Source organism: Mustela nigripes, chromosome 14 (genome assembly GCF_022355385.1).
Source record: "Mustela nigripes isolate SB6536 chromosome 14, MUSNIG.SB6536, whole genome shotgun sequence".
Taxonomy (NCBI): Eukaryota; Metazoa; Chordata; class Mammalia; order Carnivora; family Mustelidae; genus Mustela; species Mustela nigripes.
Window position 1 is genome coordinate 17,435,777 of NC_081570.1, and position 27,970 is coordinate 17,463,746.

Below are 27,970 nucleotides of genomic sequence, written 5' to 3' on the forward strand. Positions count from 1 at the left end.
AAGGGCCCTCTCTCGCCTAAGGGGCAGTGAGAGAAAGAGTGGAGCCCCGGCCCAGGAAGCAGCAGCCCCCAGGCTCTGGTCCAGCCTCTCCCTGGTTCAGGGCATCAGCTTTGTCATCTGAGGAGTCAGGGGGCTGGGCCAGAACAACCTTCTCCACTGGGGCGGGGGCGGCAGACTCCTTTTCCCACTGACAGAGCCACCTCCTCCAGGACCTCGTTCGGTCCGCCTTCTGAGGAGGACAGGAATCGCTAATGCCCATTGAACTGCAAGCCAGACTGTTCTAAGCGGTTCATTGGACAAAGCAGGGGTTGTTTGCATCCCTCTTTCCAGGTGAGGAAACTGAGGCACTGAGTGCTCAAGTCTTTTGCTGAATGTCACTCCATGAGTGAGGGGCAGAGTCGCCAGGCAAACCCAGACTCACTCAGTGCCGAGCCTGTGTCCTCTAGCTCTCCAGTGCTGTGTCACATTCTGACTCAGGAAACGCATGTATGTCAATATTTACCTGGGAGAAAAGTTGCACGAGCTGAAGACATAGCATGACATATTCTCAAATATGATTTCTTCGAGTCTATTTTGGAAAATTTCCGGCCGTAGCAACTATATTGCTTTCAAGGCTCATACTAGCTTATGACCTGCGGGTTGGAAATCATCGCTCCTGCCCTTCCTGCTCTGCCCCAGGGAAGTCCTTTGTAACGTGTGCGGAGCCTCTCCTTTTTTTTTTAAAAATTTATTTTTTATTTTCAGCATAACTGTCTTCATTATTTTTGCAGAGCCTCTCCTTTTGATTCTAGGAAGTAGCCAACCCAGGCACTGTGATCCCATTTCAGAGAGGAGGAAACTGAGGACCAGGGGGCTGGGGCAGGTTCTGTTGGGGTCACTGAGGGAGAACTGGGATTTCTGTTCTAGAACCGGGCTGAGGACAAACCCTGCGCAGTCATCCTTCTGCAGAAGACTCTCCAGTCTACACCGTGCTTTGACTAAACGCCACTCTTCAGGCTGTCACATACATCACAGCACAAAAGTTCACGGGCATGGGGGTGTTAAGAGCTCTCTTGCTATAGATAAAGAAGCTAAGGCTCAGAGAGGTCGAGTGACTTGGCCAGGCCCACCCAGCCTGTAAGAAGGCAGGTCCAGTCTCGGTCCACATTGTGTTCCCAGAACCAAGCTCGGGGCCTGAAACGTAACAGGTGCTGAGTAAACATGTCTGTCCATCCGGCGTCCATCTGTCCCTCTGCCATTGCGCTGTGATTTCCTCATTAGCCCCCTCCCTGGGAAGCATGGTCCTGGGACTGGACAGGCTCCAGGGTAGTTTGGGGCCTGCTCGGGTTCTGCCTGGGCAAGGGTCCCTGGGGTGGGTACTCTTTGCTGAGTTTCGGTTCCAGGTCCCTGCACGCCAGCTGGGCCCTGCCCTGTCAGCTGAGAGGGAGGGAGGGATCTAGACCGCTCCCCTGGGCCAGGGTGGAGCCTGGCCAGCGCCTGTGCTCCCGGGGCCTCTCCCACCGCTTGCCACTCCTGGCTCAGGCCCCTATTGGGGCCCCAGATCTCTGCTCCTACCTCCAGCCTGAGTTGGCTTCTCATTCCTGGGGGCTCCCTCCCTTAGCAACAGGCAGCGGATTCCTGCGTCTCTGCTGGGGAAGTGATTGGGGGTAAGAGATGTCATGGTTCCCCGGGTGGAAAAGGACAGACACAGAGCCTTACACTCTGTTCATTTTGGAAGGGGCATTGTCCTTGCCCCAGAGAAAGGAGGTAGGGACCCTGGAGTCTTAATGTCAACCCTCTCTTCCCTGAGCAGGAAAGGATCTGATCCCCAGCAGGAAGCCCAAAGCTGACTCAGGAGAAGGTTCTGGACCTGGGAGGGGAGGAAGGGAAGGATGAAGGGCTAGAAGCCAGGGCAGAGAGCCAACAGCTGGCTTTGACAAGGCACCACATGGTTCAGAGGGTGCCAAGTGTTCAGGGGTGTGGCATTTTCACCTCCACCCTCCTCCCTGCCCATCTGGGCCCCACCCCTCCCAAAGAGCTGGCTCACCACCCCCTTTCTCCAGGAAGCCTTCCTGGATTGATTCTATCCTGCATTGCCGGGAGGGAAGGCAGTGAGACTGAGACCCACCTTGGTGTAAACTCACAGTCCAGTCGTGAGCCTCCACGTAACAAACGAGTACCCACATTGCAGGAGGCCCCGCCTGTCTTCCATCTCATGCTCAGATGTCGGGTGCCTCTTTGGAAATGAGTGTCAGCACGAGTTTGCAGATGAAATACGCGCGCGTTTGTGTGTGTGTGTGTGTGTGCGTGCGTGTGTGCGCGCGCGCGCGCGCACACACACACACACACACACATTACTTGATATTCCTATTTTGTTTTTTTTCCAGGAACAGTAGATGTTCCCAAAGGGAATTCCAATGGATGCCTATTAATGTTAGCCCACCCACCTGACCCTCCCACCGGAACAAGGGAGTCTTGCGGTCAAATACATTGGGGTATGTGGGATTATGTGGTGCCAGTTTCCCACGGTTTCCCAAATTTATGTGACCTCACAGCTTTCTTTTACGGTGGAGCATCTCATGGGCCTAGACTGCTACTGAGTACCCTTTGGGAATGCTGGGACCCAGAATATTCTAGAAAGGGCAGACCCCCCTTAGCAATAACTTATAACACAACGTACTTCCATAGGCTGAGGGCTAACTTTATGTGCTAAGCCTTTCCATGCTAGATCTCAGCAAATTCTCAAAACGGTGAGATGATTCTGAAAGGAAGGATATCTAGGTTATTGGGCGTGTTAATGCATGAGAATCTCCCAAACCGTGGGTCTTACATTACCTGGAGTGATGTTCAAAATATCAACCCACATGACATAGGCATTGGCCAATATGCAGGCATGCCTTGCTTTATTGTAATTTGTAGATTTTTCATTTTAAAAATTTTATTTATTTATTCATTTAGTTATTTACTTTCAAATTGAAGGTTTGTGGCAACCCTCATTGAGCAAGTCAATTTTCATTGCTATTTTCCTGACAGCTTTTGCTCACTGCGTGCCCCTGTGTCACATTTTGGTAATTCTAAAAATATTTCAAGCTTTTTCTTTATTATTATGTGTGTTAGGGGGAACTGCAATTAGTCATTATAACTCGCTGAAGATCAGATGATGGGTAACAGTGTTTAGCAGTAAGATATTTTTTAAAGATATGCACGTTGTTGTTATAGATAGAAGGTTGTTGCAACCCTTAATGGACCATAGGATAGTATAAACAGAACTTCTACGTGCACTTGGGAACCCCCCACATTCATTGGACTGGCTTTATTGTGGTGTTTGGAACAGGACCTGCAGTATCTTGGACGTGTGTCCGTCTAGATGTAGTAAGATCCCCTGGTGAGCTGGGCTTGAGTCCTTTGCTCGCTGAACTGTGGGAAGTCCGACCTGGAAGACTGGAGGGTAGGAGACAGGATCTCTCCAGTGCTGAGCGGGGGTGGTTAGAGGCTTTGTGGGGTGAGGGGCAGGGAGGAGGATTGGGGACGACAGCTGCTTACCTGTCAGATTGGGAGCCTCTTGCTATTTTTGACGACTTTGTGGATTCTCCTACACCGAGTGTAGGCCCTGAATGGACCACAATAAACACCCTTCCCGTCTGCGGGAAGGAACCAGAGTGCTGGCCACTGCCCAGGATCACGTTTTGGTTTTATTTGCAAACTTGAGGAACAGCCTCTGGTAAAGGTCCAAATATCGACTTTGAAATCAGGAAGTTCTGAGTGTAAATCCCAACTCAAACACTAACTTGCAGCATGTCTTTGGGCAAGCCATTTGCTCTCTCTAAATCTCAGTTTCTTTATCTGTGAAATGGGGATAACCATACAGTTGGTCTCACTGGGTTGTTATGAGGCTCAAACGAGAAAACACGTGTCAGGCGCAGCCCTGGCCTCTGGTAAGCCCCCCACAAAGGGGAGTCCTCAACAATAAGGGCAGTGCTGTTGATTATTATCAAAAAGACCATGGGTTATTCAGCCTTCTTTTGAGGAAGACAATACAGGTTTGGGACTTTCTGTGCACAAAATCCAGCATTTTTTCTGGACATTGTCAGACATTAATTAGAACAGTGAAACTGGGAACCCATCATGAGAAATATAACCCGGAGCAGCTTCCCGTTGCCGATGCATGCGTTTCTGCCACCTGCCTTCCTGCGCAGGACTCCTATTGGGAAATCCCAGCGGAAGTACATTCAGCCAATCAGAATTTAGCAACGCCCTCTTCCTGGACAGGACATCCAATTAAAGTCAGCCAAGCCCAGAGCTCTACTTACCAACCAGTCAGAACTCAGTAATTACCTAGTATCCAGCTCTTTAGTTGTTACCCAGTGAGAACCCAGCAATTTCCTGATCCCGTGCGGATTGCTCCGTAAGAACCTGGATCTGTCTCAGGCTGGCCAGGCGCGCTCAAAGAGCTGCTGGTCTGTTGGTTTGATGTCCACCAGAGCTGAGTTATTATGGTGAATTAAGAGAGCTCTTTAAAAGACTTAGAGGCCGTGTAAAATAGTAAATCACAATCAAATTTAAAGTAAATTTAAATTAAGACTAACATTATTTATGTTGTTTATAAAAAATATTATTTGTTTTTATTATTTTATTAAGAAAAACTGTTGGTAAACGGCTGGGCTTTCTGTGGGAAGTTCTCTGGAAAAGATGTGACCAGAATAGTAAATTGGAAACATAATGCCAGATGACAAAAATAGGCACTGCTCTTCATGGGTGACTTTCGCCGAGGCCCTCACCAGCCAGGAGCTGCCTCTGTCACACGGGTGGCTTTGACCAGTACCTTCTCAGTAAAAATGGCCTTGGCTGCTAGTGAATGGGCTGGCTGCCCACTGCCCACCAGTCAGTCCAGGGAGGCCTGTGTCTCCTGTCCAGAACAGCAGGGCCTGTGAGCTGGTCTCCCGGAAATGGGGGCCGGGCTGCCCAGCGTTGCCACCCACTGGCCAGAGTGGTCGGTTGGGGTGATTTCCAGAGGAGGGGTACGCAGAGCATGCCCCTGGCTAATGGACCCAGCATGCTTGTCCTTGCCCAGGTGGGGCCTGGTTAATTACTGACCAGAGAAAGAAGGTGACGGAATCCTGGGTGTAAACACCGGCCTTTCAACAGTCCAGGGCCCTTGCAGCCTGGAGGCGGGTTTCTGGGCCCACCATACAAAGAGGTGCATTCACCACTATGGTAAGAGGAAGTTGGTTCAGTTCTCTGGAGGGTTCCTTCAGACCCTGGGATGGAAGCCCTGGGGAGCCCCAGGGTTTCTTCTGTGGGGCTAAGATGAGAAGCTGCACCTGCCCATCTCGGTGGCCTTGAGGTGTGATCCAGCTGCTGGGGCAGAGGGTTGAGTGCTTGGGCAGTGAACGAGGGGCAACATGGGTGGCCGAGCCCTCTCTGTGCTTGCAAGGCTCCCTGGATAAGTCACTTTCCCTCTTTGACCTCAGTTAGATGTAGATGCTGGAGGATGTGATTGCCAGGGTCCCTCAGCCTGCTTCTCAGCCCTGCCCTCCCTGTCTGGCACTGCCCAGTTCCTTTCTCTGTCCCTCCACCAATAGTCTCTCCCTCAACCAGACCCATGTCTGCCCTGACTTCGGAACACAGTATGTGCAAGTTCCTACTCCTGTCTCAGCTCCATCTGCTTTTGCTAGGGTGTGTGCACTAGACTCTCAGTTGTCTTCCCACTTTCACCCTGCTACACTGCAATTTTTCTTCTTATAATAGTCAGAGTGCCTTTTTAAAATACAAATCTCCTTCTGTCATTATCCCCATCTCTCCCCTGAAAAATCCCTTTAAGGTCACACTGCCCTTAGGATAGAGACAGGATCCTTCCCATGCCCTATAGGGCCCCACAGGATCTGGCCTCTGCCTACCTTGCCTGCTCCTTCTGCGCATGTGCTCCCCTCAGTCTCTGCAGCCACATCAGTTCTCTTTGGGTCCCCTGCATTCTCTGCGTTCTTTCCTACCTCAGGACCTTTGCATGAGCTGTTTCCTCTACCTGGAATGCCCTTTCCAGCCCTCATTCCACACCTCCACCTATTTAACTCCTGCTTATTCTTTCTCAACCCAAGTGGCACTTCCTCAGGGAAACCCACCCTGACCCACCACCAGACTAGGCGCTCAGAGGATGCCCCCCCCCAATACACTCCTCGATACTGGTGAGTGCACATTTATGTGATTATCCTTCTCCTTGGGGGCAAGGGCCACGCCCATGCTCCCACCCCAAACCCCAGCACAACGTCTGGTCACTCAGTAGAGTTTTGTTGAGTTTTTTTTTTAATTTAACACATACTTGTTCATAAAATATTGACCCATATAATACGTCATTATTTGACCCTTGTTTGCAAAGTAAGCAGGGCATGGAGTATCATAATCTTTTTAGAGTAGAGGAAACTGAGACTTTGAGGAGCAAGTTGCTTTGTCTAAGATCGTTGAGTAAGGGGAACAACCAGGGTGTACGATTCAAACCCAGCTCTCCCACTGACACTTTTTGCACCTGACCTCTTTCTCCTGGGACCCCAACCCTTCCTTTACCATCTGCTGAAAACTACTTTTCTATCATTTGTTGTTTTGTATCTACTGCTAAATCTTCCATCTGACCTTCTAGGGTTCTGGAAATAAGTGTCACAGGCAAGTTTAAAGGTAGACCGGGCCTTGCAGGGGAGGGTTAGGTCCTTGGGTACCCAGGAGAGAACAGGAGTCCAGAGTAGTCCCCTGCAAAGCTGACTCATCCCTGAGGAACAAAAGGATCCTGAGCACTGGCCGTGTGTTGGCCACTGTTCTCAGTGCTGAGCACACAGCGGGGGGAAAAAGACTCAGTCCCCGATCTCCAGTTGCCAGCATTCTACTGGGGAAAGATAATAAATAAATCTGACAATTTCCAAATATGGTATGTATTACAAAGAAAAAATAAGGGAAAAGGAAGAGAGAGTAATTGTCCATGGTGGTCATAGAGGGCCTCTCTGAGGAGATGACATTTGAACTGAGACCTGGATGATGGGAAGGAGGGACTCACAGGACGTTCTCAGGGGTAGAACATTCCAGGAAGAGGAGACAGTTAACACAGAAGGCCCAGACAGCAGGCCTAGGTGCCTGGTGTGCAGTGAGCAAGGGGGATGGGGGGGACTAGTGCAGAAGGAGAGGGGAGCAGCGACCAGTCACAGGGGATCTTGAGGTCACGGTGAGAAAAATGACTTTTAGTCCTGATGTGATGGGAAGCCAGCTGCAAGTTCTGAGTGGGAGAGTCCTACAAGCTGATGCACGTTTGTAAAATACCGCTCTGTCCACCACGTGCAGATGGACTGTGGCAGGTGGGCAGGGCGGCTGGTGGAAAGCGGCTGGTCATGCCGACCAGGCTGCAGGGTGGTGAGAAGTTATTGGGTCGGGTAAATCTCCATAGCAGACCCACAGGAGGTGCCGACGGGGTGTGAGGGATAGAGAGGAAGCCAGGATGACTCCTGGGTTTGGGATCTGGGCAACATTTATTTATTTATTGGTTGGGGGGAGAGGGGGAGTGCCAGTGCACACGAGGTAGGGGGAGGAGCAGAGGGAGAGGGAGAGAGAGAATCTCAAGCAGGCTCCATCTCACAACCCTGAGATCATGACCTGAGCCAAAATCAAGAGTCTGACACTTAATCCACTGAGCCACTCAGGGGCCCCTGGATTTGAGCAACTTTTAATGTGCTGGGAAGCCTGGGGGTGAGCAGGGATGGGGGAGGGGTGATGATCCGAGTTAAGTATGGGGACATGTTAAGTTTGAGATGTCAACGAGACATCCCAATGGCCCAGTGGAGTGGACAAGTGGATTTAGGAAGCCTGGGATGGGGGTCATCCGTGTAGAAATGCAACCAAGGAGGTCACCTGCCTCCTGCCTCCCATGCTCTTCCCGCCATCTGTCTCTCTGTCCCGCTCTTTCTTGCTGCCTCGGTGGCTCCCCTCTAGGAGCAGGCTGCAGAGGCGGGCCTCTGGGGTGATACCGAGCCCCGCCCTCCACTTTCTCCGCCCACCCTGGCCCCGTGCCCTCGTTCCCTCAACAAACAGCCCCAGGCCTCCCAGGCCGCTGTATTTCAGAAAAGCGTTCCAGTTTGGCAAAGCAAATATAGCCGAGGAGAAAGGCAACACCTTGCAAAACAGCATCAGGCCCCCAAAGGAGATTTTCTTGGCCTTGCCTTTAACTTTCTCACCTGGCCGCAAGCCAAGAATGTGTCCTGTGTTTTCTTCCTTGGTCCCTCCCCACCCGCCCACCCCATCCCTGGTGTCTGCAGTTCCCAGAGTGTTAATCTCCCATCGCAGGAGTGGGAGACCTCAGAAATGGCCCCAGGGCTGCACAGTCAGGCACAGCTGGCCTGGGCCATCCTCCTCCCTCCCACCGAGCCCTGGGCTTCCCGTGGAATGGTGGGAAGGAGTGTGGGCTCTGGAGTGGAACCACCAGGATCGAAGTCCGAGCTTGGCAGCTGTGTGACCTCAGGCAAGTTACTTCCCTCTCTGTGCCTCAGTCTCCTAGGATGGTAAGAGTAATGAGTTACTCATACGTGTAAGGGTTAGAAGGGTGTTTGGACATAGTCAGGGGTCAATAAGTAATTCTGAGTAGGTTGATCTTCCTGGGCTTGGTCAAGATAAAGAACACAGGTCCCGGAGGGGCACCGCCGGCCTTCAGGTGCCAGCGCCAGGACTTGTCACTTCTCCCCTGGGTGCCTCGTCTTTCTCTGTAGCAGAACCATCCTCGAAACCTGGTCAGGCTCGTGGAGGAGCTGTGGTGCGGCCCTTACCGGCACCTGGCACTGGGGTCTGCGTGCTCTGTGGCTGCGGACAGGGGGGAAAGCAGGGTGCTTCCGTCCCCCAGCTCCCCACAGTCAGTGCAGGCCCCTCACCTCCACGGGCCAGGCTGTGATTCACTGCCTAGCAGGGTTCCTGCTGCCTCTGGGAATGCCACCAGGATGGCCCCACGGAATGAGAGCCTCACTTCTGTGGCTTAGCACGCTGCCGTCATTGGAACACAGCTAGTGCGGGAAGGCTTTACCATGTGGTCTTGGGTCATGTGAGGACCTCGGCGCGAAGATGTTAATGAGCTGTTTTCCTGAGGGGATATGGGAAGGGAAAGCGTGCTTTCCCATCATGCCTCTCTTCCAGGCTCAGACCCACAGGCCGTGCTGGTGCCTGCGGGAAGGGCTTCTGGCTTCTGTACCTGGCCTGCCTGCCTGGCACCACCCACCTCTCACCACACAGGTCCTGCACAACCCCAAGGCCTTTCCCCACCTTCTTGAGCTTTCTGGCCCCAGGGCCTTTGCTCACGCTAGTCCCGTACCAGAGTCACATCCCTCTCCTCTGTCCCCGTTCACACTGCTCCTCGCTTCTCTCGGATGATCTCTGACTGAGTTTCTGAGCCTCAGCACACCCCACGGTGGGGGGGGGCGTCGAGATTTGTGGTAGAGATAGTCCTGCACACTGCAGGCTGTTTATCAGCACCCCTGGCTTCTACTCACTAGAAGTCAGTGGCGTCTCCCCAGCTGTGACAGCCAAAAACGCCTCCAGATGTCCCCCAGGGTGTTGCAGAGTTGGGAACCAGTGGTGTATATTATAAGCCAAGAGTCTGGGGTTGGCTGGGGCCTTGGCTTTCCACCCTGGCTCTGCTCCTGCTCACTGTGGGGCCGGGCCAGAGCTGCATGGGCCTCGATGTGCTCAACTGCATGATGGGCACAAGAAAGCCTGTCTTGAAGATGACATTTTAAAACCATCCCAGTTGGGGCGCCTGGGTGACTCAGTGGGTTAAAGCCTCTGCCTTTGGCTCAGGTCATGACCTCAGGATCCTGGGATCGAGCCCCGCATCAGGCTCTCTGCTCAGTGGGGAGCCTGCTCGCCCCTCCCCTCTGCCTGCCTCTCTGCCTACTTGTGATCTCTGTCTGTCAAATAAGTAAATAAAATCTTAAAAATAAAATAAAATAAAACTACCCCAGTAATAGGTGTCTGAAACATTGAAGCTAAAATTCCGGAGACAACAATGCCATTTGACTTGGGCTACATTCCTCTTCCCAGGCTCCTCTTTTCAGGGACCAGCACCCCTGTCTTTACCCCCACTTCAAGCAGGCCCCAAACTCTGGAGTCGTCTTTGATTTCAACAGCCCACACTACCCATTGGCAAATGCTTTCAGTACCTCCCAAACCACCCCAAAGAAGCCCTTCACCCCACTTCCACTCTGTGCCGCAAATTCCCCTGCGGACACTACAGCAGCCTCCTCCTTCCCTGGTCTCCCCCTTCTGCCCCTCCTGGTCTAGAATCCGCGGTCCACACGGCAGCTCGAGGGGCCTCCTTACAACAGACTCAGTCAAACTTGAGTCGGTCACAGTCGCTGCCCTGCCCCTGCCCCTCCTCAGCCTTACCCAGCAGGCCCCATCCGCACTGGCCTCTTCCTCAAAGTTGTGACCACCTTACCTCTGGCCTCCAGCCTCAGCGCTCACCTGGCGGGTGTCTCCACTCTAGTCACATTCCTGCTCCCGTGGGGTCCTCGCGGGTGGGTGGGCCCTGCCCGACTCCCCCCTACAACATCCTCCCCAACCCCTGTTACTCTCAGCCCCTTTATCCCACTTTATTCTTCCGTGGCCTTTATCATGATCGAAACTCTGCTCTTTATTTGTTTACAGTCTTGCCTTATTCATAGCCTTCCCCAACCAGAATGGTCAGCTTCTTGGGAGAGGGGCCTGGTCCTGCCTGTCATGTGTCCTCACGGCCACAGACTGGCATCTGGTAAATGCTCAGTGAATACGGAAATCCAGCCGTAAGGGGTCGTCCGTCTTTAAAACACAGTTCAAATGTCGTCCAGCCCCCCTCCTTTCCCCAGATGGAAGCCCTCTTTCCCTCCTCTGGGCGTCCGAAACATCTGTATCTCTCTCCCTGGCTGAGTCCCTTGGCCCTGATTTTCCCAGCTGCGCAGTGAGCTTCAAGAGAGCAGTGACCCGAGCCCACTTATTTCCGTTCTGCATAGAGCTTGGCACTAGGAAGGTTCTGCATAAATACAGAAAGGGACCTTGGTTGCCTAAGGAGGGCTCAGAAGGGCTATGTGGTTTGCTGATCGTTTCAGAAGCTTGGCAGAAAAATGTCACATGCCCTGCTACAGCCGATTAGAGATGGCAGCAAATTCTGCGACACTACGGAGAGGCAGGGCTTAAGTTCCCTTGAACCTGGGTGGACCCATGACAGCTCTGACCAACAGACTAGAGCAGAAGCGATGCCCTTCCAGGTCCTGGATCGGGCCTTGAGAGCCTATTGCTTCTATGTGCTGTCACCGGGAGCCTGGAGCTGTCACAGGGGGTGGGGGGCAGCTCTAACAACATTTGCTGGAGAAATCCAGCATGGAGGCCCCAAGACCCTGAGACCCTGAGGAGGAGGAGCGCCGCCCAGCTGAGCCCAGCCTCACTGCCACCCCCACAGAACTGCTTGGAATGTGGGTGAAGCTTCAAAGGAGCCCAGCCAAGCTGAGCAATGTGAGACAGGCATCTAGAACGACATCGTTGGCCTGCTGACCCCTGCCCGGATGCCCAGCCCACAGGAGCATGAGATGCAATGAAATGTTTGTTTTAAATCACCAGCTTTGTAATCGGTTATCAGGACACATGTCAGCTGTATGGAAGGCAACTGCCCAGGCAAGAGTCTGAAGCTATGACGGGTGGAAAGGTTCTGGGATCTGTGAGCGAGGTCTGCCGTCAGTATCGGAGGGGAGACGGGGCCTTACCTGGGGCTGCCTTTGCCACAGTCGCAGCGAATTGTGTCAAATGCAGTAAGACGTGATCTGATTTTGCCCTCACAGGTAGGGCTTAGCCTCCCCATTCTATAGATGAAGAGACTGAGGAACAGAGTGATTACAAAGCTTGCCCAAAGTTACTCAGCTCACGGTGGGCAGAGTAGCTTCTGTGGCTCCAAAGTCCACCCTTTTCTCACTCAACAAGGCAAGAACACAAAACCCTCCCCTGGCGGAGGTGTTCAAACCTCCCCTCCGTCCTGATCGATGGCTGACTCCTCGCCCTGCCTTCTGTTTTTTTGCCAACCCTCAGCCCTTGGCTCTGGGGCTGGAGACAGCTGGCACGAGGCCAGCATCCCCAGGGCCCCAGATCTGCTGGGTTTCCCCTCTGTCATGGGAGGCTGGCACTTAGGTATCTCTCAAGGGTGGAACAAGGCGCGTTTGTAAAGGGCTTAACCAAATACCCGTTTCAGAGCTCCACGAGCCCAGCAAAGCCAAGCGCTCCCTGCAAGGTTCTTAGAGCTGGCCACACTTTCTTGGGGGAGTCGGAAGCCTTGGGTGGGGAGACGGGGGCGGAGTGGAGGCTGCGAGCTCAGGTCCTGCTCCACCCCTTCCTGGACGTGTGATCTTGATCAAGGGACTTAGTTTTTCATTTGTCCCGTGAGGAGTATTAAACCTCCCTTGCATGGTAATTCTGAAGATAAAAGGATTTAATGTTAGTAAATTTCTAGAACAATGCTTGGCATGCACTGGGGCTTATTAAATATTTCTTGATGAATTAATGAAATGTTGGATAACTCTTCGTGACCCGGAGGGGTGTACTCAGGTCTGGATTCCATGCTGGCATCCTTCCTGTGCTTGGCATACAGTAGGCGCCTAATATGTATTTGCTGAAAAAATTCTTCCAAGTCCAACCTCAGGTAGTCATTTCTAGGGACAATAAAAAAAATGATATAATACATTCCAAAGCAGACAGAATTTATTCGGGTGACGGTAATCCTTCTGCTCTCCAGACTCCATATCAGGCAGTCATATCTGTGAACCAGGAAGTAAGTAAAAATAAAAAGGCCTCTGGACACACGGAATAGGCAATATAAAGTTCATACATCAATACCTATGACTTTTCTCCCGGAAGTACCCTCTGATCCTCATTTTTAACCTAGTTACTCTTGGTTTACAAACAAATCCATCAGGTACCCCATGGTGGTTTCAAGCCCACCCCAGACTGGAGATGGAGAAGCTCCCAAAGATGGAGAAGTGCTCGGGCAGGAATGATTCCAATGGGAAATTGGGCTTCACATCCATACAGTAGAATGATAATAAAATTCAGTACAACCCCATGGTAATGTGAATTCTAGTGAACCAGCATTGGGCAATGGGCTCCTGGTGCCACAGAAGTTAAGACCTGCTAGCCCCGCGGGCTGCTCTAACTTTGCAACACACACTCTTGCGTTTTGTGTGATTAGAATCTTCAGGCTCCACTTCTGCTGTATGGCGGGTTTTATGAGCTGACAATGTTACTTTCGGAGGACTTCATGTAGGCCAGGAGTTTCTGTGCACTTCCTCTCTTGATCCCCACAACCAGCCCATGAGATAGGTGTTATTATCCCCTTCTGGACATTTCTCAGCCTTGCCACTGTTGACATTTGGGGACAGATCACTCTTGTGCGTTGTAGGAGGTGAAGTGTCTCCCTGGTCCCTAATGGTTGGATGCTGGGAACACCCCCACATCTGAGTTGTGATGAACACAGATGTCTCCAGACAATGCCCGGTGCCCAGACCTGAGCCACCCTCAGCTGAGAACCTGTTAGAAGCCTAGAAAAACTGAGGGTGGCAGACAGTGAAGGTTGTCCAAAGTCACACAACTGGGGAGTGCTGAGCCGGGATTTGTGCCCGAGTTCATGAGCTCTGAGCTCCTAAGATGATGCCCCACAGGGACTGTTGTGAGGCTCAAATGGGATTATGTTCTGGAATAAAGGTCACAACTTGCTGTTCTGAAGCCTCTAGGAAGGGCTCCTTGAGGATGACCTTTGTTCTCGGGGATAAATTCCCCTGAACTTCACCCTTGACCTTCCTGACTCTTTCCCCTTCTGCCTTTCCTTGAGGGTTTCTTCCCAGTGTCCTCTCTATAAGGTGGAGGTAGCAAGGAAGGGTCCCTATCTGGGACCTTGGACTCCATTTTTGATAGGCTCCTGGTTTCTTCAAAGAGTCATTTCCTAGGAAGAAGTAACACTGCCCCTACTTTCCCCCAGTCTGGGTTGATAGGGTTATTACCTGAGCTGGTTGCCTTGTCGAGGGCACAAGTCAAGGATGGCAGTTATGTTGGATGGAGCCCAACAACCCCAGTGCATTTGGTGGGGCACTGTGTTGAGAAGAATTCTGAGGTCATATCTGGGCTTAGTAGGGAAGAGCATTGTGCTGGATACTGGGCACAAGGGGTAGGGGTGTACTGAACCATTTCTGTCCCTGTCTTAGGCCTAGAGGGAGCTGATTCTCCCAGGCATGTCCTGAATCAGGAAGACAGGCTCTAGAAGGCAGACCTCTGACAAAAGGATGGAACAACTGTGTCCCTCTGGGCCTCGTTCCCTTTGATGAGGATGTGAAGGAGTCTGGGCATTCTAGGTGGGGGGCCTTCTTGGGGGAAGCAGGTAGAGAGGGCACCTCTTACACACGGAGGTAGACAGGGAGCTGGGCCTTTGCTGAGTTCACTGGATTGAGTGCTGAGGGTGTGTGGCGTGTGACACCAAAAACTTCACTGTGTGACCATCTGTGCTTCTTTCCCTCATATCTTCCCTGGCCTTAGTAGTGTCTTGTTTAAAGAGTCTCAGCTGTGCTCTGGGGAATGAAGGTCAAAATTTCAAGGTCAAACTTGAAGCCGACTACCGAAGAGAGCACTGTGCTCCTCTCCCCAGGACAGCAGGGATCCGTGGGAGGCCCCCAAAGAGAAGGCAGATCTCGAAGGACAAGGTTTGGAACTGCCATGCTCAGCTGCTCACTTTGGAGGCTGTGGCTTTGGATGACAGATTCCTTATAAAACGCTTGTATTTTTCCTTATAATGACAGATTGCTTATAAACAGATGACAGATTCCTTATAAAACACTGCTCCCCAAGGCTAGGGCCTCGACCAGGTCTTGAGCTGGAGGGATCTGGGAAGAACGCACCAGCTGAGCCACCCAGGCGCCCCTAGAGTCAGATCTTTTATTTCAAACTGTGAAATGATAAATTTTCAAAACAGTGGAAAGCATGAACTTTTCTGGATGTGAATTGATTCATTCAATAAATATTTATTGAGCACATCTGTATGACTGGTACTGTATCAGAACAGGCAGAAATCCTGGCCTTCATGTAGGTGACACTGGTGAGAGAGACAATAAGGAGCAAGAAAGAAAAGGAGAGGACATGTTAGACAGTGATAAGTGCTAAGGAGGAAAAATAAAGTGGGAAAGAATAGGGGAAGGGGGAAGTAAAATTTTAAATAGGATGGCCAGTGGATATGGGAAGATGAATACTGAGTCCAGTGTTGAAGGAAATGAGGCTGCCAGGCATAGGTGATCAAGGAAGAGCATTCCAGGCTGAGTGAACAGCAAGTGCAAAGGCCCTGAGGTGGAGGCTTGTGTGCTTATTATGAGGAATCTCTAGGAGCAGAAGCATCATGATAAGGGGAGACAGAGAGGAGAGTGGTACCAAGAAGTGACAGGCCCAGGCCACGTAGGATGTACAGGGCATGGTAACGAATCTGAATTTTCCTCTCAGTACAGAGGCCATGCCACATGATGTTAATGGTGGTTTTCTCTGGAGAGTAGAATTTTAAATAATTTGTCTTTACTTTTTTTGTTGTATGTGTGTGTGTTTGCTTGTTAATACAATGAAGATATATTGCTTTTAAAATAAGAAAAAGGCCACATACCTTTCTAGCTTTAAAACATATGTTTTTAAAATGTAAAAACATATGTTTTTTGCTGAGTTTTGCCACATATCTTTCTAGCTTTAAAACATATGTTTAGGGACGCCTGGGTGGCTCAGTTGGTTAAGCAGCAGCCTTCGGCTCAGGTCATGATCCCAGGGTCCTGGGATCGAGTCCCACATCAGGCTCCTTGCTCGGCAGGGAGCCTGCTTCTCCCTCTGCCTCTGCCTGCCTCTCTGTCTGCCTGTGCTCGCTCGCTCTCTCTCCCTCTGTCTCTGACAAATAAATAAAATTTTTAAAAATAAATAAATAAATAAAACATATGTTTTAAAAACATTAAAAACACATGTTTTTGCTGAGTTTGCATTCCTCCCTGCCCCCCTATATTTTAAGGCAATTCTTAAGCACATCACAACATTGGATTGGGTTTGTCTTTTGGAAGATATTTTTCCTAGAAGTAAAAAGCACCTGAAAACTTTTATGGAATGAAAAAAAAAAATCATTGTACTGAAAACACGAAGTAGAATACATTTATAGAGTGGGAAATAATGTTTTCTTTCACTCCAGTGATTGCGGACATCGCCAGTGGAAGGAGCACTGAGCAGGGTGTGGGGTGCTGGTGACAGCGGGGGCGGGGGTCAGGCAGCATGAAGGGCACGGCTAGAAGCTGACGTCCCCTGCCGCCTTTTTCCCTGTGCTAGGTCTCGTAACCACCTGGCTCAGTGTTGTCCTCTATAAAAGGGAATAGTAGGGGCTCTGGGGTGGCTCGGTGGGTTAAGGCCTCTGCCTTCGGCTCAGGTCATGATCCCAGGGTCCTGGGATCGAGCCCCGCGTCGGGCTCTCTGCTTGGCAGGGAGCCTGCTTCTCTTCCTCTCTCTCTGCCTGCCTCTCTGCCTACTTGTGATCTCTGTCTGTCAAATAAATAAATAAAATCTTAAAAAAAAAAAAAAAAGGGAATAGTAATTATGCCCATGTTAGCGCAGGAAATGAGCTGTTCAAGGCACGTTAAACAAGAGAGATTTAACATGGGGAATTAGAAGCTTACAGAATCACTGGAAGAGAACCAGCCCTAGGCTGGGTCTCTGGGAACCATGTCCAGGCGCCACTGAAGAGGTACTTCAACTCTGAGGTCAGGCTCAAGACACACCCCTAACTGCTAATCACCCCTCAGGAAGGCACATCCAGAAGCCACCGTTGCAACTTCCTCTTGGCACCTGTGTTTAAAGGGCACCAGAATCTGCTGCAGAAAAATGTCCTGTTTCCCTGCTGGGCAGCAGAACAACTAAAAAGGAAAAGGTTGGGGGTGGGGGGGTTCTGCCTCTCCTCCACCTACAAACATCTCACTAGGGCATCTAATTGGCAGAATAACTCCAAGCCAGAACCCTAGGTGCAAGGGAGTCTGGGAAATGTAGTTTTTTACTTTCTAACATTCTCACCAAGATAGTCTGGGTCCTTGGGGAGCAGAAGCAGGGGCAGAATTAAACATGCAAGGATCCTACTAGGGATGCTGCCTGAGTGAGAGAAAATAGGTAGGGAGCCGGGCAAGACTGGGAGACTGCAAAGCAAGTCTGACTCCAAGTGTGGGGGAAATGGAGAAAAGGTTGCATGGGAGCATGTAAGGAAGTTTTGGCAAAGTCAATGTCGATAAAATACTCCGTGTCGGGTGCACCTGGGTGCCTCAGTGGGTTAAGCCTCTGCCTTCAGCTCAGGTCATGATCTCCAGGTTCTGGGATCGAGCCCCACATCGGCTCCCTGCTCAGCGGAGAGTCTGCTTCTCCCTCGCCCTCTGCCTTTCCCCATGCTTGTGCTCTCTCTCTCTCTCTCAAATAAATAAATAAAATCTTTTTAAAAAATAAACAAAAATAAATAAATAAATAAAAAACAGAAATAATGTTTTCCAAATAAGAAAAAAAAAAAAAACATAGCCAGAAGAGTGATGTTGTTTTCAGATTTGTGCAGACTCTTCAGTGTCTGTCTTCTTGTGACCACAACTGCATTCAGCCTGTTGCAATACCACGTGTCATGGACCAGCTGGAAAAATCCAGAGCACGAGTTTTGTTAGAGAATGAGAATGAAAAATACAAAGAATGTCTCAATATTATTAGGAAAATTGTTTTGACCTGTGAACCCCCCCAAGGTATCTCTGGGACCCCAGGGAATACACCTGTGGAGAATGGCTGCTGTCAGAAGACCCTCCGAGACTATTTCCAGAAAAAACCATTGTGTTTTGGGTGTGAACACATCTGGCCCCACTGTCCCCCGTGGGAGGGCAGCTGGGGGTTGGGGGGAGGGGGAGGAATTGGTGAAAAGCCAAATGTGGTACCTGAGCTCCCCCCTTCTCCTCACTCCCAAGCTCACTCTGTCAGCCCCTAGACAAACATGACAATTTCTAAGGACAGATCTCACATTTCACCTCCGTGAGAAAACAACAGGCCAGACAAGTGGGAATAAAAGGAAAGAGGAGAAAAGGGTGGGGGAGGTGGGCTTCACTGGCTGTTCTGAGAAGGAGGAGGGGGCGCCCCCCGCTGCTTTGGGGTCCCGTGGCCCTGGGTATGCGTGGATGGCCTACACCTTGGCCTTGCCCATGAGCCCAGCCCTGGCAGCAGCAAGCAAGGTGGCCTGCCTTGTCTCTGAGTCACCCACCTGAGTTTCACAGTGCAAGATAGGCTAATTTTCTCCAAGGAGCAAGGGAGCCCCAGCCTCTGAGGCCCAGGAGGGGTGAGCCAGGGTGTTGCCTCTTCTCTCAGAAAGAGCCTTGAATCCAGGTCAGGAAACCAGCCACTCATGAGGCCTGGCTCCCTGTGTCCCCCTCTGGGTGGGCCCTTCATTGTCCCCACAGCCCGGAGGGGTGGAGAGTTCCAGCTGCCACTCCATGTTGGCTGAGGAAACAGGGCATTTATGGAGCACCTACTGTGTGCAACAGGCTCTGAGCTAATTCCTTGCAGTGCATTTTCCATTTAACCCTGGCCACACCTGCGTCAAGGGGATTGTTACTATCCCCCTTTATCTGTGTGCACAGCAAGGCCCAAGGAGGAAATGATTTATCTATGGTCCAGGGAGACTAGAATTGGAATTGGGTCTTGGTTGGTCGGGATCCACAGCCCAGACTCATAACTTTTCTCCTATAAATTGTTGAGCTAAGAGTCAGGCGTTTATTAATGTACCAGATTACGAGGGCCCACTCTGAGCCCCATGCTAGATGCCCAAGATACAGACAGTAAGACCCACTTCCTGCCTTCCTCCCTGCTCTCCATGTGGTGGGAAGGCGCATCGGGAAAGGGAGAGCAGGGCAAGGACACAGGCGATTATACCGGATTGTACCAAGCGCTGTGATGAGGTTAGCCGAGTGCAAGGGAGCCCCGGAAGCCCCTGACTCAGACAGGGGAGAGGGTAGGCAAGGCCAGATTCCTGGAGGAGACGGTCGATGCAGAAGCTAGAGAGAAGTTGGGGGTTGCCAAACAAGGGGGAGGAAGAGCATCCCAGCCGGAGGACTGGCACGTTAGGGGCACACACCCAGTGACCCTACTCCCCCTTTGGACTCGTTACTGGGACATTGCTTCCAGCTGGGAGTTCCAGAGCTCTCAGATTTCTACCACAAGCCCTCTACCATGTTTACATTCTATTTCTGGGAGAGAATCAGCCGGTGCACTTACGTGGGAGTAACAGTAGTTCCCGCCCCTGCATGGAAGCCAGGGACAGTGGTGGCGGATGGGGACTCAAGGTGGCTCCAGGCCCAGGGGTGCGGGGAGGGGAGGGAGAAGGGTTTGGAAGTGGAGATGCAGGAGGTCAAGCTGCTCTTAGAAATTGGTATTTGTGTGCTGAGTATGCTTTTCATGCTGGACACAAACCTAGATGCCAGACATAAAGTACCTCGCTGAAATTTTACAGTTGGGAACCCTGGGATGAATCCTTTCACTGAAGACCTTATGCAATTCTACACCCACGTGGTACAAGAGAAATCCTAAGAAAGGGGTCTCGTGTTTTGCTTTACCAACCAAAGCCCAAACCCTGTGGCTGTGACGTGTAGAGGTTACAATTTGCTTGCTTGGCCTACTGTGAAATGATATGTGTTGGATGACTTTTTCTTTTTCTTGCCTTTAAAAAAAAAAAAAGATTTTATTTATTTATTTGACAGTGAGAGACAACAGTGAGAGAGAGAACACAAGCAGGGGGAGTGGGAGAGGGAGAAGCAGGCTTCCTACCAAACAGGAAGCCTGATGCGGGGCTCGATCCCAGGACTTCAGGATCATGACCTGAGCCGAAGGCAGAAGCTCAGTGACTGAGTGTCATGGACACTCAGAGCAGAGGAGCTTGGGAGAGATAGTGAGGCTGGAATTGGAGCTCAGACACTCTGGTGTCCCAAATCCCAGGTCCTCACCCAGTTTCTCTGATGCCAGAAAAATCCATGAATCTGGGAAGGCCCCCTCTAACCCTTCAGTCGGTCTGAGCCTGGCTTAACCGAACTCTGGATGGCTGGGTCTTTCAACTCTTTCTCAACCCTGCGGGGAGCACAGCGAGGGAGAGGGAGTAAAGTGTCCAGATTGTGTGTTTAAGGTTTTCCCAAGTGACTCAGGGGCTGGGCCTCAAAAGGGAGTCAGCCCGGCATGCCTGGACAAGCCCCCGTCCTGGTTCCCCTCTTTACCCAAACAAGCTGATGAGTGTGGGGCCCCTTGGGGCCGAGCGGGGCTGTAAGGGGGCCTGGGGGTGGGGGGTTGGTGCCAGTTGTGGGAATAGAATGAAAAGGTCTTAAAACTGATCACTGGGAGGGAAGTGATTTCTTGCTTCAAAATAACTTCAAAATAGGAACTCCTGATAAACCCAAAGAAGAAAGCGTAAAGCCCCCAATCCCATCCTTAGGGCATAAACACTGTTCCTATTTTGGGCGTGGTTCCCTCCGGGGCTTGGTGTGTACACCTATCTCTATACATATTTATATTTATAATAATAAATGTATTCATAATAACATTTTATTATTGCCAAAACAACGTGTCTTCACTGTAGAACACTTAGTAGAAATGAAGACAAGAAGGTAAAAAACAATGTTCTCAAAAAAGGATGACTTTCTAGGTTTTTCCTGTTTTCTTGTGAATTATTTTATAATGAATACATTAATACATTAATACAAATCATCACAGCACTCCTGCCTAGTGGAGTCTTCAGTGTGGAGGTGGGCTCCCTGAAATTATTTCTCCAGACGAACAGAACTTAAAGCTAAAGCAAAGGCATGGATTTTAACCTCTTTTATGCGGCTGACCCTCTTGAGAGTCCCGTAAGAGCTGCAGACACACGAAAGCAGACACACAAAAATGCACATGGGAAACGTTTTCCTAAAATATCAGGGGGTCCCCAGACTCCCTGAAACCCTTACATAGGAGCCATGGGCCCCAGGCTCCAACTCCCCCCACCCCACCCCTGAATTATTAAGTGAAGAAGGGCTTCTGATCCCAGAGCCCAGAGGAAAGTCACACCCAGCACCCCCCACCCCCCACTCCTGCCCAGGCTCTCCTTTTTCACCTGAATATTTTTATGGGGGGTGGTGCAGTGCAGTTGGTGGTGTAGAAGGGGGTTTCTACTGGTTTAATATTTCACTCTTTGAAAAAAATGTCATTGTCCTCATTTTGTTTTGCTTCTAAATACTTAAGTTTTTAAAAAATTTTGATGTGATTTCCAACATACAGAAAAGTAGTGTGGGTAATACAAGGAACTACCATACACTCTGTATTGTTTTGTTACCAAAAAAACACATGCCAGTGGTAACACGTTGAAGTGTGTGGGGAAAAAAGTTAATAGGCTTCCTTTTCCCCTCCCAACACGCAGAATGTAAACCTGCTCTAAGCCCCTGGGAACATACGTACATACATATGTGTGTATGTATGTACATGAATATGATCCTTTTGCTTTAAAAAAATTCCCTTATTTTATAGATACAGAATAGCTTCTATGTCTGAGATTTATGTTTTCTGTTCATTGAAACTAAATGCAGGGGCTCCTGGCTGGCTGGCAGTAAGCGAGCAACTCTTTATCTCGGGGTTGTGGGTTTGAGCCCCACTTGCATATGGAGATTATGTTAAAATATATATATATATATAATATATTATATATTATATATTATATATTATATATATAGTGAGACAGAGAGAGAGAAAGAACATGAGGGAAAATGAAAAGATAAGCAGAAAATCAAGGGGATGGTTGAGCAGCTTCCAAGGCGCATGCGTAGGGGTCTGGGGGTGGTCGGGAACACAACTTTCCACAGCTTGCGTCTTTCACTTAATATTCTTTCTGACATCCTCTAGGTTGAAGATCCTGTTAGTACTCCATACTTTTTCATTTTGTCGTTGAGCGGTACTTTCTTCAACCCATCCCCTGTAAGTACACATCCAGGTTGTTTCCGATTTGCGGCAGTGGATAACCATCCCGATGTAATAGTCCTCCTTTTATGTCTTTAACCCGGCTATACCTAGACCGTAGAAAACTTTTGTGCGAATCAGCAAAAGGTGCCTCTCCAGGCAGACCTGGGCCTGTAACAAGGCACTCACTTGGCTTGGCAAGTAGAGTGTACACTGGATTCCAGCCCCACATGCCCCTCAACCTGCTGTCCTTGTGCAGTGAACAACCTGCACCTCTGTACGTAGTAGGATCACCTTGCACACTCATTTTTCTTCGTGTAGGAGGTATCTCTGAAAGTAAGACTGGTTGGACAAAGGGTGTATGTGCGGTTTTTTTTTTTTTTTTTAAGATTTTATTTCTTTTTTTGACAGACAGAGATCACAAGTAGGCGGAGAGGCAGGCAGAGAGATAGGAGGAAGCAGGATCCCTGCTGAGCAGAGAGCCTGATGTGGGGCTTGATCCCAGGACCCTGGGATCATGACCTGAGCTGAAGGCAGAGGCTTTAACTCACTGAGCCACCCAGGTGCCCCTGTGCAGTTTTAACTGTAAAAGAGTCTGCTAGATTCATGTGTGTGTGCACCTGCATGTGTGCTTACAAAGTTAGTATCATATTATATTTGTTATAACATATTTATATGAACTGTAGCATATTTCAGTCCTAACATATTTTGATTGCCTTTTCTGTCACTACCAATTCTATGTTTGCACCTTGATTTTTTCAAACACTTTTTGAGGTGTAACTGATGTAGTATAAATTATATTTTGGGGGGGCAGCAGAAAAGTCTTTATTAGAAAATTCTCACCCTGGGGCACCTGGGTGGCCAGGTCATGATCATGGTCATGGGATTCAGCCCCATGCTGGGCTCCACACTCAATGGAGAGTCTGCTTGGAGATTTGGGGATTCCTTCTCCTCTCCCTCTGTCTATGTACACATTGTCTCTCTCTCTCTCCCTCACTCTAAAATAAATAAATAAATCTTAAAAATAAATAGGCCAATAAAAAAATGTAAAGCTTTGTAAGTTTTGTATATGGATGCACTCTTCAAACCATAACCAAAATCAAGACAATGAACCTATCCATTACCCCGAAAAGCCCCTTTGAAATCCACCCCCACCCCTTCCTGCACAATCCCTAATCCCCCAGGCAGCTACTGCTTTGCATTCCTCATCATAGATTAGATTATCCTTCCTACCATTGTAAAAAAAATGAAATTACACAGTATGTATTCTCTTTTGTCTAACTTCTTTCACTCAGCCAAATTATTTTGCAATTCACCATGTTGTTGCATGTATCCATAGCTCATTCATTCATAGGGCAAAGGAGTGTTCCATTGCATGGCTGGACCTCCCTGAATAGTTTACCCACTCACCCGTTAATGGACTTTTGGGTTGTTTCACATATGGGCCTCTGACAAATAATACTGGTGTGACAATTTATGCCCAAATCTTAGTATGGATGTAGATTTTTGTTTTTCTTGGGGAGAAACCTAAGAGTAGAATGGCTAGATCATATGGCTGGTGTGGGTTCAGCTTTTTAAGGAAATTCCCAACTGTTTTCCAGATTGGTTATACTATTTTACCTTCCTACCAGTAAGAATTCCAGTTACTAATGGATGAAGGACCTCAATGTGAGAAAGGAATCCATCAAAATCCTTGAGGAGAACACAGGCAGCAACCTCTCGACCTCAGCCGCAGCAACATCTTCCTAGGAACATCGCCAAAGGCAAGGGAAACAAGGGAAAAAAGGAACTATTGGGATTTCATCAAGATCAAAAGCTTTTGCACAGCAAAGGAAACAGTTAACAAAATCAAAAGACAACTGACAGAATGGGAGAAGATATTTGCAGACAACATATCAGATAAAGGACTAGTGTCCAAAATCTATAAAGAACTTAGCAAACTCAACACCCAAAGAACAAATAATCCAATCAAGAAATGGGCAGAGGACATGAACAGACATTTCTGCAAAGAAGACATCCAGATGGCCAACAGACACATGAAAAAGTGCTCCATATCACTCAGCATCAGGAAAATACAAATCAAAACCACAATGAGATATCACCTCACACCAGTCAGAATGGCTAAAATCAACAAGTCAGGAAATGACAGATGCTGGCGAGGATGCGGAGAAAGGGGAACCCTCCTACACTGTTGGTTGGAATGCAAGCTGGTGCAACCACTCTGGAAAACAGCGTGGAGGTTCCTCAAAGTGTTGAAAATAGAACTGCCCTATGACCCAGCAATTGCACTACTGGGTCTTTACTCTAAAGATACAAACGTAGTGATCAGAAGGGGCACGTGCACCCGAATGTTTATAGCAGCAATGTCCACAATAGCCAAACTATGGAAAGAACCTAGATGTCCATCAACAGATGAATGGATAAAGAAGATGTGGTATATATACACAATGGAATACTATGCAGCCATCAAAAGAAATGAAATCTTGCCATTTGCGACAACATGGATGGAACTAGAGCGTATCATACTTAGTGAAATAAGTCAAGCAGAGAAAGACAACTATCATATGATCTCCCTGATATGAGGAAGTGGTGATGCAACATGGGGGCTTAAGTGGGTAGGAGAAGAATCAATGAAACAAGATGGGATTGGGAGGGAGACAAACCATAAGTGACTCTTAATCTCACAAAACAAACTGAGGTTTGCTGGGGGGAGGGGGGTTGGGAGAAGGGGGGTGGGGTTATGGACATTGGGGAGGGTATGTGCTTTGGTGAGTGTTGTGAAGTGTGTAAACTTGGTGATTCACAGACCTGTACCCCTGGGGATAAAAATATATGTTTATAAAAAATTAAAAAATTAAAAAAAAAAAAGAATTCCAGTTACTCCATGTGCTCATCAACATGATATAGCTGGTCTTTTTAATTTTTACAATTTTATGGGGAACAATTTTTTCATGCTCACTTTCTATCTGTGCACCTTATTTGGTGAAGTGTCTGTTCAAATCTTTTGCCCATTTCTAGATTTGGTTGGCTATTTTCCTATTATTGAGTTTTAAGCATTGATAAATTCTTGACAAAAAGTTTCTTATCAGATGCCTGATTTGCAAACATTTTATTGCTTGCATTTTATTTTTTATATTTTACAACTTTTTGTTTTTATTTATTTTGATTCTATGTCATTTATTTTATTTTACTTTTTAAATTTTATTTATTTATTTGAGAGAGAGAGTGAGAGAGAGCATGAGAGGGGAGTGACTCAGAGGGAGATGACTCCCCACTGAGTGGGGAGCCCAATGCGGGACTCGACATCAGGACCCTGAGATTATGACCTGAGCCGAAGGCAGATGCTTAACTGACTGAGCCACCCAAGCACCCCTATTTTATTATTTTTAACAAGTTAATTTTTGGTTGTTGTTTACAAACATTTTATTTAATTTTGTGGCTTGTCTTTTCATTCTTTTGGTGGTTTTTGAAGAGCAAAAATCTTTAATATATATGGAATCTAATTGATCAATTTTCACTTTATGGTTTGGGGGTTTTGTATCTAAGAAATCTTTCACGGATCCAAGATAATAGAGGATTTTTCCTAATGTTTCTTTCTTTCTTTCCTTCCTTCCTTCCTTTCTTCTTTTCTTTCTAAGATTTTATTTATTTATTTGGAAGAGAGCAAGCTAGAGAGAGAGAGAGAGAGAGAGAGAATGTACAAGCAAGGGGAGGGGCAGAAGGAGAAGCAAATTCCCCTCCCCACTGAGCAGGGAGCTTGACACAGGACTATGATGCTAGGACCCCAGGATTATGAAATGAGCTGAAGGCAAACACTTAACCGACTGAGCCATCCAGGTGCCCCCCCTAATGTTTTCTTTAAGAAGTCTTATAGTTTTGGATCACTTCTTGGCCTTTTGGCTAAGATCAAGTATAAGAAGTCTTATAGTTTTGGGACACCATGGTGGATTGTTTAAGCATCCGACTCTTGATTTTGGCTAGGTTATTATCTCAGGATAATGAGATCAAGCCCTGCATTGGGCTCCATATCCCAATTCCATATTGGGTCCATATGGATATTGTCCATATCCATAGTCTGTTTGGGATTCTCTCTCTCTCTCTCCTTCTGCCTCTCCCCCACCTCAAATAAAAAAATAAATCTTAAAAAAAAAAAGTCTTACAGTTTTAAGTTTTACATTTAGGTCTCTTATCCAGTATAAGTTAATTTTTATTTTGATATGTGATTTTGTTTTTAATTATCTTAAGCCTTATCACATAATTTACAAATTTGTGCTGATATATTTCCTCCAATCCTTCTAACGAGTTGGCAGAAGCACCATTACCAATCATATGTACATGGTTACTCTACAGTTTTGTCTTTGAATAGCTGCTTAGAAGATAGTCCTGAATTATAACTTAGTCTGACTTAGTAAAATATTCACAATCCAAGTTTGCTGCCATATCTCCTCACACTGTATTTTAAAAGCATCTGAACTTATAGATCATCTACAAAATGTACTAAGTGCTAAATATTCTTTCTTTCTTTTTTAAAGATTTTATTTATTTGACAGACAGAGATCACAAGTAGGCAGAGAGGCAGGCAGAGAAAGATGAGGAAGCAGGCTCCCCACTGAGCAGACAGACCCTGGGATCATGACCTGAGCCGAAGGCAGAGGCTTTAACCCACTGAGGTAACCTAAATATTCTTTATTTAATATGATATGTAAACCACACTAAAATGCCTTTCATGAGGTAAAAAGCAACATTTTCGATGCAGGGAATGTGAGTTAAAGTGGCAGTGTTAAGACCACAAAGAGAAAGTGGACATTGCCAGCTAATCTCCAGCCCTCGTGATTTACAAGCTAATGAACACACCTTGAAACAGAGCGGAGTCTTGCTGTTCTCTGAGACACTGATATATGAAATATATATATATATATATATATATATATATGTATATATATATATAATATATTTTGAAATATAATATATAATATATTGAATGTGAAATATAATCTATATTATTACAAAATATATACTATATTAAGACATATATTAATATAACCAGTTATATAAATCTAATTTGAAACCAATCTCCTATAGGTTTAGAGCTGGCATTTACAATCTCTGGGAACAGCTGAACATTACTAATTAATTCCAATCATACCTTCAGAAGGGGAAAAGAGTGACAGCACTTGCTGAACCAGAATTCCTAGCAAAGTTCAGAACACTGATCATGTGCATTTAACCACAAGCCAATCTTATTTAAATCAGTCCTGTCCAAAAGAAATATTCTATCAGCTAGTCATGATCTGAATTCTGATGGATGAGATCAATTTAAATATGGCACACATTTAAAAAGACATGAAACATTTTTGTTTTGTAATAAATAAGCTATTACTCCTTAGTAGCTTTTCTTTGTTTAAGATTTTATTTATTTATTTGACACAGAGAGAGAAAGAACACAAGCAGGGGGAGTGGCAGGGAGAAAGAGAGGAAGAAGCAGGCTCCCTGAAGAGCAGGGAAATGGATGTGGCACTCAGTCCCAAGACCCCGGGATCATGACTTGAGCTGAAGGCAGTCGCCCAACCGACTGAGCCACCCAGACCCCCCTCCTTAGTAGACTTTTTGAGATAAGCTATCAAGTCTGCACTGTCCCCTGTCTTCTTAATGCCAGTGAAGATCATTTTTGTTCCAGGGATGTACTTCTTGGGATTCTCTAAATGCTCCATTGGTGTCTCCTCTCCCCAGGTGAGGCCTTTGTTCTTGTTGGCATCCATGTAAGAAAATATGGATGCCTGACCTGTCTTTCACCCAAATAGGCCATGGCGATTTGGCCCAATCTTGTGCTCACCTCCCTCCGCCAGTGTATGGAACCGGGCACAATTCTGAACAAAAACTTTCTTGTCCTTCTCAACATCACTCATTTTTAAATTGCCTGTTCACAGGCCAGATACCTGCTCTCTTCAGTAAGAGTTCACTTTTATACATATGGTATGAA

General features: G+C 48.0%; 1 pseudogene; it reads right to left on the bottom strand.

The window, feature by feature from the left end:
* Window positions 1-16: 16 nt before the first annotated feature.
* Window positions 17-27,896, bottom strand: LOC132001628 (cytochrome c-like; annotated as a pseudogene).
* Window positions 27,897-27,970: the final 74 nt, after the last annotated feature.